Source organism: Rana temporaria, chromosome 8, assembly GCF_905171775.1.
Source record: "Rana temporaria chromosome 8, aRanTem1.1, whole genome shotgun sequence".
Classification (NCBI taxonomy): domain Eukaryota; kingdom Metazoa; phylum Chordata; class Amphibia; order Anura; family Ranidae; genus Rana; species Rana temporaria.
Genome location: NC_053496.1, coordinates 154,992,340 through 155,002,235, shown reverse-complemented (window position 1 = coordinate 155,002,235; position 9,896 = coordinate 154,992,340). Strand labels below are relative to the sequence as shown.

The 9,896-nt window shown below is 51.6% G+C and overlaps 47 non-coding genes across 47 annotated transcripts; all 47 read right to left on the bottom strand.

Annotated features, from left to right (window-relative positions):
* Window positions 1-59: 59 nt before the first annotated feature.
* Window positions 60-178, bottom strand: LOC120911194. The gene has a single exon (XR_005741986.1). It is a non-coding gene; the product is annotated as a 5S ribosomal RNA (ribosomal RNA).
* Window positions 179-268: 90 nt separating this feature from the next.
* LOC120911182 lies at window positions 269-387 on the bottom strand. Its single transcript, XR_005741975.1, has one exon. It is a non-coding gene; the product is annotated as a 5S ribosomal RNA (ribosomal RNA).
* A 96-nt stretch (window positions 388-483) lies between these two features.
* On the bottom strand, window positions 484-602 carry LOC120911162. The gene has a single exon (XR_005741955.1). It is a non-coding gene; the product is annotated as a 5S ribosomal RNA (ribosomal RNA).
* Window positions 603-694: 92 nt separating this feature from the next.
* On the bottom strand, window positions 695-813 carry LOC120911171. Its single transcript, XR_005741964.1, has one exon. It is a non-coding gene; the product is annotated as a 5S ribosomal RNA (ribosomal RNA).
* Window positions 814-906: 93 nt separating this feature from the next.
* On the bottom strand, window positions 907-1,024 carry LOC120912225. Its single transcript, XR_005742980.1, has one exon. It is a non-coding gene; the product is annotated as a 5S ribosomal RNA (ribosomal RNA).
* Window positions 1,025-1,117: 93 nt separating this feature from the next.
* On the bottom strand, window positions 1,118-1,236 carry LOC120911161. The gene has a single exon (XR_005741954.1). It is a non-coding gene; the product is annotated as a 5S ribosomal RNA (ribosomal RNA).
* Window positions 1,237-1,326: 90 nt separating this feature from the next.
* On the bottom strand, window positions 1,327-1,445 carry LOC120911160. The gene has a single exon (XR_005741953.1). It is a non-coding gene; the product is annotated as a 5S ribosomal RNA (ribosomal RNA).
* A 90-nt stretch (window positions 1,446-1,535) lies between these two features.
* Window positions 1,536-1,654, bottom strand: LOC120911158. The gene has a single exon (XR_005741951.1). It is a non-coding gene; the product is annotated as a 5S ribosomal RNA (ribosomal RNA).
* A 91-nt stretch (window positions 1,655-1,745) lies between these two features.
* LOC120912224 lies at window positions 1,746-1,863 on the bottom strand. The gene has a single exon (XR_005742979.1). It is a non-coding gene; the product is annotated as a 5S ribosomal RNA (ribosomal RNA).
* Window positions 1,864-1,954: 91 nt separating this feature from the next.
* Window positions 1,955-2,072, bottom strand: LOC120912223. The gene has a single exon (XR_005742978.1). It is a non-coding gene; the product is annotated as a 5S ribosomal RNA (ribosomal RNA).
* A 90-nt stretch (window positions 2,073-2,162) lies between these two features.
* LOC120911157 lies at window positions 2,163-2,281 on the bottom strand. Its single transcript, XR_005741950.1, has one exon. It is a non-coding gene; the product is annotated as a 5S ribosomal RNA (ribosomal RNA).
* A 90-nt stretch (window positions 2,282-2,371) lies between these two features.
* LOC120911156 lies at window positions 2,372-2,490 on the bottom strand. The gene has a single exon (XR_005741949.1). It is a non-coding gene; the product is annotated as a 5S ribosomal RNA (ribosomal RNA).
* A 90-nt stretch (window positions 2,491-2,580) lies between these two features.
* Window positions 2,581-2,699, bottom strand: LOC120911155. Its single transcript, XR_005741948.1, has one exon. It is a non-coding gene; the product is annotated as a 5S ribosomal RNA (ribosomal RNA).
* A 90-nt stretch (window positions 2,700-2,789) lies between these two features.
* On the bottom strand, window positions 2,790-2,908 carry LOC120911154. The gene has a single exon (XR_005741947.1). It is a non-coding gene; the product is annotated as a 5S ribosomal RNA (ribosomal RNA).
* Window positions 2,909-2,998: 90 nt separating this feature from the next.
* On the bottom strand, window positions 2,999-3,117 carry LOC120911153. Its single transcript, XR_005741946.1, has one exon. It is a non-coding gene; the product is annotated as a 5S ribosomal RNA (ribosomal RNA).
* Window positions 3,118-3,209: 92 nt separating this feature from the next.
* On the bottom strand, window positions 3,210-3,328 carry LOC120911152. Its single transcript, XR_005741945.1, has one exon. It is a non-coding gene; the product is annotated as a 5S ribosomal RNA (ribosomal RNA).
* Window positions 3,329-3,419: 91 nt separating this feature from the next.
* LOC120911151 lies at window positions 3,420-3,538 on the bottom strand. Its single transcript, XR_005741944.1, has one exon. It is a non-coding gene; the product is annotated as a 5S ribosomal RNA (ribosomal RNA).
* A 90-nt stretch (window positions 3,539-3,628) lies between these two features.
* On the bottom strand, window positions 3,629-3,747 carry LOC120911150. The gene has a single exon (XR_005741943.1). It is a non-coding gene; the product is annotated as a 5S ribosomal RNA (ribosomal RNA).
* Window positions 3,748-3,837: 90 nt separating this feature from the next.
* Window positions 3,838-3,956, bottom strand: LOC120911149. Its single transcript, XR_005741942.1, has one exon. It is a non-coding gene; the product is annotated as a 5S ribosomal RNA (ribosomal RNA).
* Window positions 3,957-4,046: 90 nt separating this feature from the next.
* Window positions 4,047-4,165, bottom strand: LOC120911147. The gene has a single exon (XR_005741940.1). It is a non-coding gene; the product is annotated as a 5S ribosomal RNA (ribosomal RNA).
* Window positions 4,166-4,255: 90 nt separating this feature from the next.
* On the bottom strand, window positions 4,256-4,374 carry LOC120911146. The gene has a single exon (XR_005741939.1). It is a non-coding gene; the product is annotated as a 5S ribosomal RNA (ribosomal RNA).
* Window positions 4,375-4,464: 90 nt separating this feature from the next.
* On the bottom strand, window positions 4,465-4,583 carry LOC120911145. The gene has a single exon (XR_005741938.1). It is a non-coding gene; the product is annotated as a 5S ribosomal RNA (ribosomal RNA).
* An 89-nt stretch (window positions 4,584-4,672) lies between these two features.
* Window positions 4,673-4,791, bottom strand: LOC120911144. Its single transcript, XR_005741937.1, has one exon. It is a non-coding gene; the product is annotated as a 5S ribosomal RNA (ribosomal RNA).
* A 90-nt stretch (window positions 4,792-4,881) lies between these two features.
* On the bottom strand, window positions 4,882-5,000 carry LOC120911143. The gene has a single exon (XR_005741936.1). It is a non-coding gene; the product is annotated as a 5S ribosomal RNA (ribosomal RNA).
* Window positions 5,001-5,090: 90 nt separating this feature from the next.
* LOC120911141 lies at window positions 5,091-5,209 on the bottom strand. The gene has a single exon (XR_005741935.1). It is a non-coding gene; the product is annotated as a 5S ribosomal RNA (ribosomal RNA).
* A 90-nt stretch (window positions 5,210-5,299) lies between these two features.
* On the bottom strand, window positions 5,300-5,418 carry LOC120911140. Its single transcript, XR_005741934.1, has one exon. It is a non-coding gene; the product is annotated as a 5S ribosomal RNA (ribosomal RNA).
* Window positions 5,419-5,508: 90 nt separating this feature from the next.
* LOC120911139 lies at window positions 5,509-5,627 on the bottom strand. The gene has a single exon (XR_005741933.1). It is a non-coding gene; the product is annotated as a 5S ribosomal RNA (ribosomal RNA).
* Window positions 5,628-5,717: 90 nt separating this feature from the next.
* Window positions 5,718-5,836, bottom strand: LOC120911138. The gene has a single exon (XR_005741932.1). It is a non-coding gene; the product is annotated as a 5S ribosomal RNA (ribosomal RNA).
* Window positions 5,837-5,926: 90 nt separating this feature from the next.
* Window positions 5,927-6,045, bottom strand: LOC120911137. The gene has a single exon (XR_005741931.1). It is a non-coding gene; the product is annotated as a 5S ribosomal RNA (ribosomal RNA).
* A 92-nt stretch (window positions 6,046-6,137) lies between these two features.
* On the bottom strand, window positions 6,138-6,256 carry LOC120911135. Its single transcript, XR_005741929.1, has one exon. It is a non-coding gene; the product is annotated as a 5S ribosomal RNA (ribosomal RNA).
* Window positions 6,257-6,346: 90 nt separating this feature from the next.
* Window positions 6,347-6,465, bottom strand: LOC120911134. The gene has a single exon (XR_005741928.1). It is a non-coding gene; the product is annotated as a 5S ribosomal RNA (ribosomal RNA).
* Window positions 6,466-6,555: 90 nt separating this feature from the next.
* Window positions 6,556-6,674, bottom strand: LOC120911133. The gene has a single exon (XR_005741927.1). It is a non-coding gene; the product is annotated as a 5S ribosomal RNA (ribosomal RNA).
* A 90-nt stretch (window positions 6,675-6,764) lies between these two features.
* Window positions 6,765-6,883, bottom strand: LOC120911132. Its single transcript, XR_005741926.1, has one exon. It is a non-coding gene; the product is annotated as a 5S ribosomal RNA (ribosomal RNA).
* A 90-nt stretch (window positions 6,884-6,973) lies between these two features.
* On the bottom strand, window positions 6,974-7,092 carry LOC120911131. Its single transcript, XR_005741925.1, has one exon. It is a non-coding gene; the product is annotated as a 5S ribosomal RNA (ribosomal RNA).
* Window positions 7,093-7,182: 90 nt separating this feature from the next.
* LOC120911130 lies at window positions 7,183-7,301 on the bottom strand. Its single transcript, XR_005741924.1, has one exon. It is a non-coding gene; the product is annotated as a 5S ribosomal RNA (ribosomal RNA).
* Window positions 7,302-7,391: 90 nt separating this feature from the next.
* Window positions 7,392-7,510, bottom strand: LOC120911129. The gene has a single exon (XR_005741923.1). It is a non-coding gene; the product is annotated as a 5S ribosomal RNA (ribosomal RNA).
* Window positions 7,511-7,600: 90 nt separating this feature from the next.
* Window positions 7,601-7,719, bottom strand: LOC120911128. Its single transcript, XR_005741922.1, has one exon. It is a non-coding gene; the product is annotated as a 5S ribosomal RNA (ribosomal RNA).
* Window positions 7,720-7,809: 90 nt separating this feature from the next.
* On the bottom strand, window positions 7,810-7,928 carry LOC120911127. The gene has a single exon (XR_005741921.1). It is a non-coding gene; the product is annotated as a 5S ribosomal RNA (ribosomal RNA).
* A 90-nt stretch (window positions 7,929-8,018) lies between these two features.
* On the bottom strand, window positions 8,019-8,137 carry LOC120911125. Its single transcript, XR_005741920.1, has one exon. It is a non-coding gene; the product is annotated as a 5S ribosomal RNA (ribosomal RNA).
* Window positions 8,138-8,227: 90 nt separating this feature from the next.
* LOC120911123 lies at window positions 8,228-8,346 on the bottom strand. The gene has a single exon (XR_005741918.1). It is a non-coding gene; the product is annotated as a 5S ribosomal RNA (ribosomal RNA).
* Window positions 8,347-8,436: 90 nt separating this feature from the next.
* LOC120911122 lies at window positions 8,437-8,555 on the bottom strand. Its single transcript, XR_005741917.1, has one exon. It is a non-coding gene; the product is annotated as a 5S ribosomal RNA (ribosomal RNA).
* A 90-nt stretch (window positions 8,556-8,645) lies between these two features.
* LOC120911121 lies at window positions 8,646-8,764 on the bottom strand. Its single transcript, XR_005741916.1, has one exon. It is a non-coding gene; the product is annotated as a 5S ribosomal RNA (ribosomal RNA).
* Window positions 8,765-8,854: 90 nt separating this feature from the next.
* LOC120911120 lies at window positions 8,855-8,973 on the bottom strand. Its single transcript, XR_005741915.1, has one exon. It is a non-coding gene; the product is annotated as a 5S ribosomal RNA (ribosomal RNA).
* A 90-nt stretch (window positions 8,974-9,063) lies between these two features.
* LOC120911119 lies at window positions 9,064-9,182 on the bottom strand. Its single transcript, XR_005741914.1, has one exon. It is a non-coding gene; the product is annotated as a 5S ribosomal RNA (ribosomal RNA).
* A 90-nt stretch (window positions 9,183-9,272) lies between these two features.
* On the bottom strand, window positions 9,273-9,391 carry LOC120911118. Its single transcript, XR_005741913.1, has one exon. It is a non-coding gene; the product is annotated as a 5S ribosomal RNA (ribosomal RNA).
* A 90-nt stretch (window positions 9,392-9,481) lies between these two features.
* On the bottom strand, window positions 9,482-9,600 carry LOC120911117. Its single transcript, XR_005741912.1, has one exon. It is a non-coding gene; the product is annotated as a 5S ribosomal RNA (ribosomal RNA).
* A 90-nt stretch (window positions 9,601-9,690) lies between these two features.
* On the bottom strand, window positions 9,691-9,809 carry LOC120911116. The gene has a single exon (XR_005741911.1). It is a non-coding gene; the product is annotated as a 5S ribosomal RNA (ribosomal RNA).
* Between the last annotated feature and the right edge of the window lie 87 nt (window positions 9,810-9,896).

The following is a 9,896-nucleotide window of genomic DNA, read 5'->3' as shown; positions in this document are numbered from 1 at the left end:
AGATAGCATGGAAGAAAGACTGGGGGAAAAAGAGATTCAAGACTCCACCAAAACAAAAAAGCCTACAGCACCTGGTATTCCCAGGCGGTCTCCCATCCAGGTACTAACCAGGCCCGACCCTGCTTAGCCTCCGAGATCAGACGAGATCGGGCGCTTTCAGGGTGATGTGGCCGTAGGCGATAACCATGGCTGTCCTTAACTCTCTTGAAGATAGCATGGAAGAAAGACTCGGGGAAAAAAAAGATTCAAGACTCCACCAAAACAAAAAAGCCTACAGCACCTGGTATTCCCAGGCGGTCTCCCATCCAGGTACTAACCAGGCCCGACCCTGCTTAGCCTCCGAGATCAGACGAGATCGGGCGCTTTCAGGGTGATGTGGCCGTAGGCGATAACCATGGCTGTCCTTAACTCTCTTGAAGATAGCATGGAAGAAAGACTGGGGAAAAAAAGAGATTCAAGGACTCCACCACGACAACTAAAAAAAGCCTACAGCACCTGGTATTCCCAGGCGGTCTCCCATCCAGGTACTAACCAGGCCCGACCCTGCTTAGCCTCCGAGATCAGACGAGATCGGGCGCTTTCAAGGTGATGTGGCCGTAGGCGATAACCATGGCTGTCCTTAACTCTCTTGAAGATAGCATGGAAGAAAGACTCGGGGAAAAAAAGAGATTCAAGGACTCCACCAAAACAAAAAAGCCTACAGCACCTGGTATTCCCAGGCGGTCTCCCATCCAGGTACTAACCAGGCCCGACCCTGCTTAGCCTCCGAGATCAGACGAGATCGGGCGCTTTCAGGGTGATGTGGCCGTAGGCGATAACCATGGCTGTCCTTAACTCTCTTGAAGATAGCATGGAAGAAAGACTCGGGGAAAAAAAGAGATTCAAGACTCCACCAAAACAAAAAAAAGCCTACAGCACCTGGTATTCCCAGGCGGTCTCCCATCCAGGTACTAACCAGGCCCGACCCTGCTTAGCCTCCGAGATCAGACGAGATCGGGCGCTTTCAGGTGATGTGGCCGTAGGCGATAACCATGGCTGTCCTTAACTCTCTTGAAGATAGCATGGAAGAAAGACTGGGGGAAAAAAGAGATTCAAGACTCCACCACACAACTAAAAAAGCCTACAGCACCTGGTATTCCCAGGCGGTCTCCCATCCAGGTACTAACCAGGCCCGACCCTGCTTAGCCTCCGAGATCAGACGAGATCGGGCGCTTTCAAGGTGATGTGGCCGTAGGCGATAACCATGGCTGTCCTTAACTCTCTTGAAGATAGCATGGAAGAAAGACTGGGGGAAAAAAGAGATTCAAGACTCCACCAAAACAAAAAAGCCTACAGCACCTGGTATTCCCAGGCGGTCTCCCATCCAGGTACTAACCAGGCCCGACCCTGCTTAGCCTCCGAGATCAGACGAGATCGGGCGCTTTCAAGGTGATGTGGCCGTAGGCGATAACCATGGCTGTCCTTAACTCTCTTGAAGATAGCATGGAAGAAAGACTGGGGGAAAAAAGAGATTCAAGACTCCACCAAAACAAAAAAGCCTACAGCACCTGGTATTCCCAGGCGGTCTCCCATCCAGGTACTAACCAGGCCCGACCCTGCTTAGCCTCCGAGATCAGACGAGATCGGGCGCTTTCAAGGTGATGTGGCCGTAGGCGATAACCATGGCTGTCCTTAACTCTCTTGAAGATAGCATGGAAGAAAGACTGGGGGAAAAAAGAGATTCAAGACTCCACCAAAACAAAAAAAGCCTACAGCACCTGGTATTCCCAGGCGGTCTCCCATCCAGGTACTAACCAGGCCCGACCCTGCTTAGCCTCCGAGATCAGACGAGATCGGGCGCTTTCAGGTGATGTGGCCGTAGGCGATAACCATGGCTGTCCTTAACTCTCTTGAAGATAGCATGGAAGAAAGACTGGGGGAAAAAAAGAGATTCAAGACTCCACCAAAACAAAAAAGCCTACAGCACCTGGTATTCCCAGGCGGTCTCCCATCCAGGTACTAACCAGGCCCGACCCTGCTTAGCCTCCGAGATCAGACGAGATCGGGCGCTTTCAGGTGATGTGGCCGTAGGCGATAACCATGGCTGTCCTTAACTCTCTTGAAGATAGCATGGAAGAAAGACTGGGGGAAAAAAGAGATTCAAGACTCCACCAAAACAAAAAAGCCTACAGCACCTGGTATTCCCAGGCGGTCTCCCATCCAGGTACTAACCAGGCCCGACCCTGCTTAGCCTCCGAGATCAGACGAGATCGGGCGCTTTCAAGGTGATGTGGCCGTAGGCGATAACCATGGCTGTCCTTAACTCTCTTGAAGATAGCATGGAAGAAAGACTGGGGGAAAAAAGAGATTCAAGACTCCACCAAAACAAAAAAGCCTACAGCACCTGGTATTCCCAGGCGGTCTCCCATCCAGGTACTAACCAGGCCCGACCCTGCTTAGCCTCCGAGATCAGACGAGATCGGGCGCTTTCAAGGTGATGTGGCCGTAGGCGATAACCATGGCTGTCCTTAACTCTCTTGAAGATAGCATGGAAGAAAGACTGGGGGAAAAAAGAGATTCAAGACTCCACCAAAACAAAAAAGCCTACAGCACCTGGTATTCCCAGGCGGTCTCCCATCCAGGTACTAACCAGGCCCGACCCTGCTTAGCCTCCGAGATCAGACGAGATCGGGCGCTTTCAAGGTGATGTGGCCGTAGGCGATAACCATGGCTGTCCTTAACTCTCTTGAAGATAGCATGGAAGAAAGACTGGGGGAAAAAAGAGATTCAAGACTCCACCAAAACAAAAAAGCCTACAGCACCTGGTATTCCCAGGCGGTCTCCCATCCAGGTACTAACCAGGCCCGACCCTGCTTAGCCTCCGAGATCAGACGAGATCGGGCGCTTTCAAGGTGATGTGGCCGTAGGCGATAACCATGGCTGTCCTTAACTCTCTTGAAGATAGCATGGAAGAAAGACTGGGGGAAAAAAGAGATTCAAGACTCCACCAAAACAAAAAAGCCTACAGCACCTGGTATTCCCAGGCGGTCTCCCATCCAGGTACTAACCAGGCCCGACCCTGCTTAGCCTCCGAGATCAGACGAGATCGGGCGCTTTCAAGGTGATGTGGCCGTAGGCGATAACCATGGCTGTCCTTAACTCTCTTGAAGATAGCATGGAAGAAAGACTGGGGGAAAAAAAGAGATTCAAGACTCCACCAAAACAAAAAAAGCCTACAGCACCTGGTATTCCCAGGCGGTCTCCCATCCAGGTACTAACCAGGCCCGACCCTGCTTAGCCTCCGAGATCAGACGAGATCGGGCGCTTTCAAGGTGATGTGGCCGTAGGCGATAACCATGGCTGTCCTTAACTCTCTTGAAGATAGCATGGAAGAAAGACTGGGGGAAAAAAGAGATTCAAGGACTACACCACAAAAAAAAAGCCTACAGCACCTGGTATTCCCAGGCGGTCTCCCATCCAGGTACTAACCAGGCCCGACCCTGCTTAGCCTCCGAGATCAGACGAGATCGGGCGCTTTCAAGGTGATGTGGCCGTAGGCGATAACCATGGCTGTCCTTAACTCTCTTGAAGATAGCATGGAAGAAAGACTGGGGGAAAAAAGAGATTCAAGACTCCACCAAAACAAAAAAGCCTACAGCACCTGGTATTCCCAGGCGGTCTCCCATCCAGGTACTAACCAGGCCCGACCCTGCTTAGCCTCCGAGATCAGACGAGATCGGGCGCTTTCAAGGTGATGTGGCCGTAGGCGATAACCATGGCTGTCCTTAACTCTCTTGAAGATAGCATGGAAGAAAGACTGGGGGAAAAAAGAGATTCAAGACTCCACCAAAACAAAAAAGCCTACAGCACCTGGTATTCCCAGGCGGTCTCCCATCCAGGTACTAACCAGGCCCGACCCTGCTTAGCCTCCGAGATCAGACGAGATCGGGCGCTTTCAAGGTGATGTGGCCGTAGGCGATAACCATGGCTGTCCTTAACTCTCTTGAAGATAGCATGGAAGAAAGACTGGGGGAAAAAAGAGATTCAAGACTCCACCAAAACAAAAAAGCCTACAGCACCTGGTATTCCCAGGCGGTCTCCCATCCAGGTACTAACCAGGCCCGACCCTGCTTAGCCTCCGAGATCAGACGAGATCGGGCGCTTTCAAGGTGATGTGGCCGTAGGCGATAACCATGGCTGTCCTTAACTCTCTTGAAGATAGCATGGAAGAAAGACTGGGGGAAAAAAGAGATTCAAGACTCCACCAAAACAAAAAAGCCTACAGCACCTGGTATTCCCAGGCGGTCTCCCATCCAGGTACTAACCAGGCCCGACCCTGCTTAGCCTCCGAGATCAGACGAGATCGGGCGCTTTCAAGGTGATGTGGCCGTAGGCGATAACCATGGCTGTCCTTAACTCTCTTGAAGATAGCATGGAAGAAAGACTGGGGGAAAAAAGAGATTCAAGACTCCACCAAAACAAAAAAGCCTACAGCACCTGGTATTCCCAGGCGGTCTCCCATCCAGGTACTAACCAGGCCCGACCCTGCTTAGCCTCCGAGATCAGACGAGATCGGGCGCTTTCAAGGTGATGTGGCCGTAGGCGATAACCATGGCTGTCCTTAACTCTCTTGAAGATAGCATGGAAGAAAGACTGGGGAAAAAAGAGATTCAAGACTCCACCAAAACAAAAAAGCCTACAGCACCTGGTATTCCCAGGCGGTCTCCCATCCAGGTACTAACCAGGCCCGACCCTGCTTAGCCTCCGAGATCAGACGAGATCGGGCGCTTTCAAGGTGATGTGGCCGTAGGCGATAACCATGGCTGTCCTTAACTCTCTTGAAGATAGCATGGAAGAAAGACTGGGGGAAAAAAGAGATTCAAGACTCCACCAAAACAAAAAAGCCTACAGCACCTGGTATTCCCAGGCGGTCTCCCATCCAGGTACTAACCAGGCCCGACCCTGCTTAGCCTCCGAGATCAGACGAGATCGGGCGCTTTCAAGGTGATGTGGCCGTAGGCGATAACCATGGCTGTCCTTAACTCTCTTGAAGATAGCATGGAAGAAAGACTGGGGGAAAAAAGAGATTCAAGACTCCACCAAAACAAAAAAGCCTACAGCACCTGGTATTCCCAGGCGGTCTCCCATCCAGGTACTAACCAGGCCCGACCCTGCTTAGCCTCCGAGATCAGACGAGATCGGGCGCTTTCAAGGTGATGTGGCCGTAGGCGATAACCATGGCTGTCCTTAACTCTCTTGAAGATAGCATGGAAGAAAGACTGGGGGAAAAAAGAGATTCAAGACTCCACCAAAACAAAAAAGCCTACAGCACCTGGTATTCCCAGGCGGTCTCCCATCCAGGTACTAACCAGGCCCGACCCTGCTTAGCCTCCGAGATCAGACGAGATCGGGCGCTTTCAAGGTGATGTGGCCGTAGGCGATAACCATGGCTGTCCTTAACTCTCTTGAAGATAGCATGGAAGAAAGACTGGGGGAAAAAAGAGATTCAAGACTCCACCAAAACAAAAAAGCCTACAGCACCTGGTATTCCCAGGCGGTCTCCCATCCAGGTACTAACCAGGCCCGACCCTGCTTAGCCTCCGAGATCAGACGAGATCGGGCGCTTTCAAGGTGATGTGGCCGTAGGCGATAACCATGGCTGTCCTTAACTCTCTTGAAGATAGCATGGAAGAAAGACTGGGGGAAAAAAGAGATTCAAGACTCCACCAAAACAAAAAAGCCTACAGCACCTGGTATTCCCAGGCGGTCTCCCATCCAGGTACTAACCAGGCCCGACCCTGCTTAGCCTCCGAGATCAGACGAGATCGGGCGCTTTCAAGGTGATGTGGCCGTAGGCGATAACCATGGCTGTCCTTAACTCTCTTGAAGATAGCATGGAAGAAAGACTGGGGGAAAAAAGAGATTCAAGACTCCACCAAAACAAAAAAGCCTACAGCACCTGGTATTCCCAGGCGGTCTCCCATCCAGGTACTAACCAGGCCCGACCCTGCTTAGCCTCCGAGATCAGACGAGATCGGGCGCTTTCAAGGTGATGTGGCCGTAGGCGATAACCATGGCTGTCCTTAACTCTCTTGAAGATAGCATGGAAGAAAGACTGGGGGAAAAAAGAGATTCAAGACTCCACCAAAACAAAAAAAAGCCTACAGCACCTGGTATTCCCAGGCGGTCTCCCATCCAGGTACTAACCAGGCCCGACCCTGCTTAGCCTCCGAGATCAGACGAGATCGGGCGCTTTCAAGGTGATGTGGCCGTAGGCGATAACCATGGCTGTCCTTAACTCTCTTGAAGATAGCATGGAAGAAAGACTGGGGGAAAAAAGAGATTCAAGACTCCACCAAAACAAAAAAGCCTACAGCACCTGGTATTCCCAGGCGGTCTCCCATCCAGGTACTAACCAGGCCCGACCCTGCTTAGCCTCCGAGATCAGACGAGATCGGGCGCTTTCAAGGTGATGTGGCCGTAGGCGATAACCATGGCTGTCCTTAACTCTCTTGAAGATAGCATGGAAGAAAGACTGGGGGAAAAAAGAGATTCAAGACTCCACCAAAACAAAAAAGCCTACAGCACCTGGTATTCCCAGGCGGTCTCCCATCCAGGTACTAACCAGGCCCGACCCTGCTTAGCCTCCGAGATCAGACGAGATCGGGCGCTTTCAAGGTGATGTGGCCGTAGGCGATAACCATGGCTGTCCTTAACTCTCTTGAAGATAGCATGGAAGAAAGACTGGGGGAAAAAAGAGATTCAAGACTCCACCAAAACAAAAAAGCCTACAGCACCTGGTATTCCCAGGCGGTCTCCCATCCAGGTACTAACCAGGCCCGACCCTGCTTAGCCTCCGAGATCAGACGAGATCGGGCGCTTTCAAGGTGATGTGGCCGTAGGCGATAACCATGGCTGTCCTTAACTCTCTTGAAGATAGCATGGAAGAAAGACTGGGGGAAAAAAGAGATTCAAGACTCCACCAAAACAAAAAAGCCTACAGCACCTGGTATTCCCAGGCGGTCTCCCATCCAGGTACTAACCAGGCCCGACCCTGCTTAGCCTCCGAGATCAGACGAGATCGGGCGCTTTCAAGGTGATGTGGCCGTAGGCGATAACCATGGCTGTCCTTAACTCTCTTGAAGATAGCATGGAAGAAAGACTGGGGGAAAAAAGAGATTCAAGACTCCACCAAAACAAAAAAGCCTACAGCACCTGGTATTCCCAGGCGGTCTCCCATCCAGGTACTAACCAGGCCCGACCCTGCTTAGCCTCCGAGATCAGACGAGATCGGGCGCTTTCAAGGTGATGTGGCCGTAGGCGATAACCATGGCTGTCCTTAACTCTCTTGAAGATAGCATGGAAGAAAGACTGGGGGAAAAAAGAGATTCAAGACTCCACCAAAACAAAAAAGCCTACAGCACCTGGTATTCCCAGGCGGTCTCCCATCCAGGTACTAACCAGGCCCGACCCTGCTTAGCCTCCGAGATCAGACGAGATCGGGCGCTTTCAAGGTGATGTGGCCGTAGGCGATAACCATGGCTGTCCTTAACTCTCTTGAAGATAGCATGGAAGAAAGACTGGGGGAAAAAAGAGATTCAAGACTCCACCAAAACAAAAAAGCCTACAGCACCTGGTATTCCCAGGCGGTCTCCCATCCAGGTACTAACCAGGCCCGACCCTGCTTAGCCTCCGAGATCAGACGAGATCGGGCGCTTTCAAGGTGATGTGGCCGTAGGCGATAACCATGGCTGTCCTTAACTCTCTTGAAGATAGCATGGAAGAAAGACTGGGGGAAAAAAGAGATTCAAGACTCCACCAAAACAAAAAAGCCTACAGCACCTGGTATTCCCAGGCGGTCTCCCATCCAGGTACTAACCAGGCCCGACCCTGCTTAGCCTCCGAGATCAGACGAGATCGGGCGCTTTCAAGGTGATGTGGCCGTAGGCGATAACCATGGCTGTCCTTAACTCTCTTGAAGATAGCATGGAAGAAAGACTGGGGGAAAAAAGAGATTCAAGACTCCACCAAAACAAAAAAGCCTACAGCACCTGGTATTCCCAGGCGGTCTCCCATCCAGGTACTAACCAGGCCCGACCCTGCTTAGCCTCCGAGATCAGACGAGATCGGGCGCTTTCAAGGTGATGTGGCCGTAGGCGATAACCATGGCTGTCCTTAACTCTCTTGAAGATAGCATGGAAGAAAGACTGGGGGAAAAAAGAGATTCAAGACTCCACCAAAACAAAAAAGCCTACAGCACCTGGTATTCCCAGGCGGTCTCCCATCCAGGTACTAACCAGGCCCGACCCTGCTTAGCCTCCGAGATCAGACGAGATCGGGCGCTTTCAAGGTGATGTGGCCGTAGGCGATAACCATGGCTGTCCTTAACTCTCTTGAAGATAGCATGGAAGAAAGACTGGGGGAAAAAAGAGATTCAAGACTCCACCAAAACAAAAAAGCCTACAGCACCTGGTATTCCCAGGCGGTCTCCCATCCAGGTACTAACCAGGCCCGACCCTGCTTAGCCTCCGAGATCAGACGAGATCGGGCGCTTTCAAGGTGATGTGGCCGTAGGCGATAACCATGGCTGTCCTTAACTCTCTTGAAGATAGCATGGAAGAAAGACTGGGGGAAAAAAGAGATTCAAGACTCCACCAAAACAAAAAAGCCTACAGCACCTGGTATTCCCAGGCGGTCTCCCATCCAGGTACTAACCAGGCCCGACCCTGCTTAGCCTCCGAGATCAGACGAGATCGGGCGCTTTCAAGGTGATGTGGCCGTAGGCGATAACCATGGCTGTCCTTAACTCTCTTGAAGATAGCATGGAAGAAAGACTGGGGGAAAAAAGAGATTCAAGACTCCACCAAAACAAAAAAGCCTACAGCACCTGGTATTCCCAGGCGGTCTCCCATCCAGGTACTAACCAGGCCCGACCCTGCTTAGCCTCCGAGATCAGACGAGATCGGGCGCTTTCAAGGTGATGTGGCCGTAGGCGATAACCATGGCTGTCCTTAACTCTCTTGAAGATAGCATGGAAGAAAGACTGGGGGAAAAAAGAGATTCAAGACTCCACCAAAACAAAAAAGCCTACAGCACCTGGTATTCCCAGGCGGTCTCCCATCCAGGTACTAACCAGGCCCGACCCTGCTTAGCCTCCGAGATCAGACGAGATCGGGCGCTTTCAAGGTGATGTGGCCGTAGGCGATAACCATGGCTGTCCTTAACTCTCTTGAAGATAGCATGGAAGAAAGACTGGGGGAAAAAAGAGATTCAAGACTCCACCAAAACAAAAAAGCCTACAGCACCTGGTATTCCCAGGCGGTCTCCCATCCAGGTACTAACCAGGCCCGACCCTGCTTAGCCTCCGAGATCAGACGAGATCGGGCGCTTTCAAGGTGATGTGGCCGTAGGCGATAACCATGGCTGTCCTTAACTCTCTTGAAGATAGCATGGAAGAAAGACTGGGGGAAAAAAGAGATTCAAGACTCCACCAAAACAAAAAAGCCTACAGCACCTGGTATTCCCAGGCGGTCTCCCATCCAGGTACTAACCAGGCCCGACCCTGCTTAGCCTCCGAGATCAGACGAGATCGGGCGCTTTCAAGGTGATGTGGCCGTAGGCGATAACCATGGCTGTCCTTAACTCTCTTGAAGATAGCATGGAAGAAAGACTGGGGGAAAAAAGAGATTCAAGACTCCACCAAAACAAAAAAGCCTACAGCACCTGGTATTCCCAGGCGGTCTCCCATCCAGGTACTAACCAGGCCCGACCCTGCTTAGCCTCCGAGATCAGACGAGATCGGGCGCTTTCAAGGTGATGTGGCCGTAGGCGATAACCATGGCTGTCCTTAACTCTCTTGAAGATAGCATGGAAGAAAGACTGGGGGAAAAAAGAGATTCAAGACTCCACCAAAACAA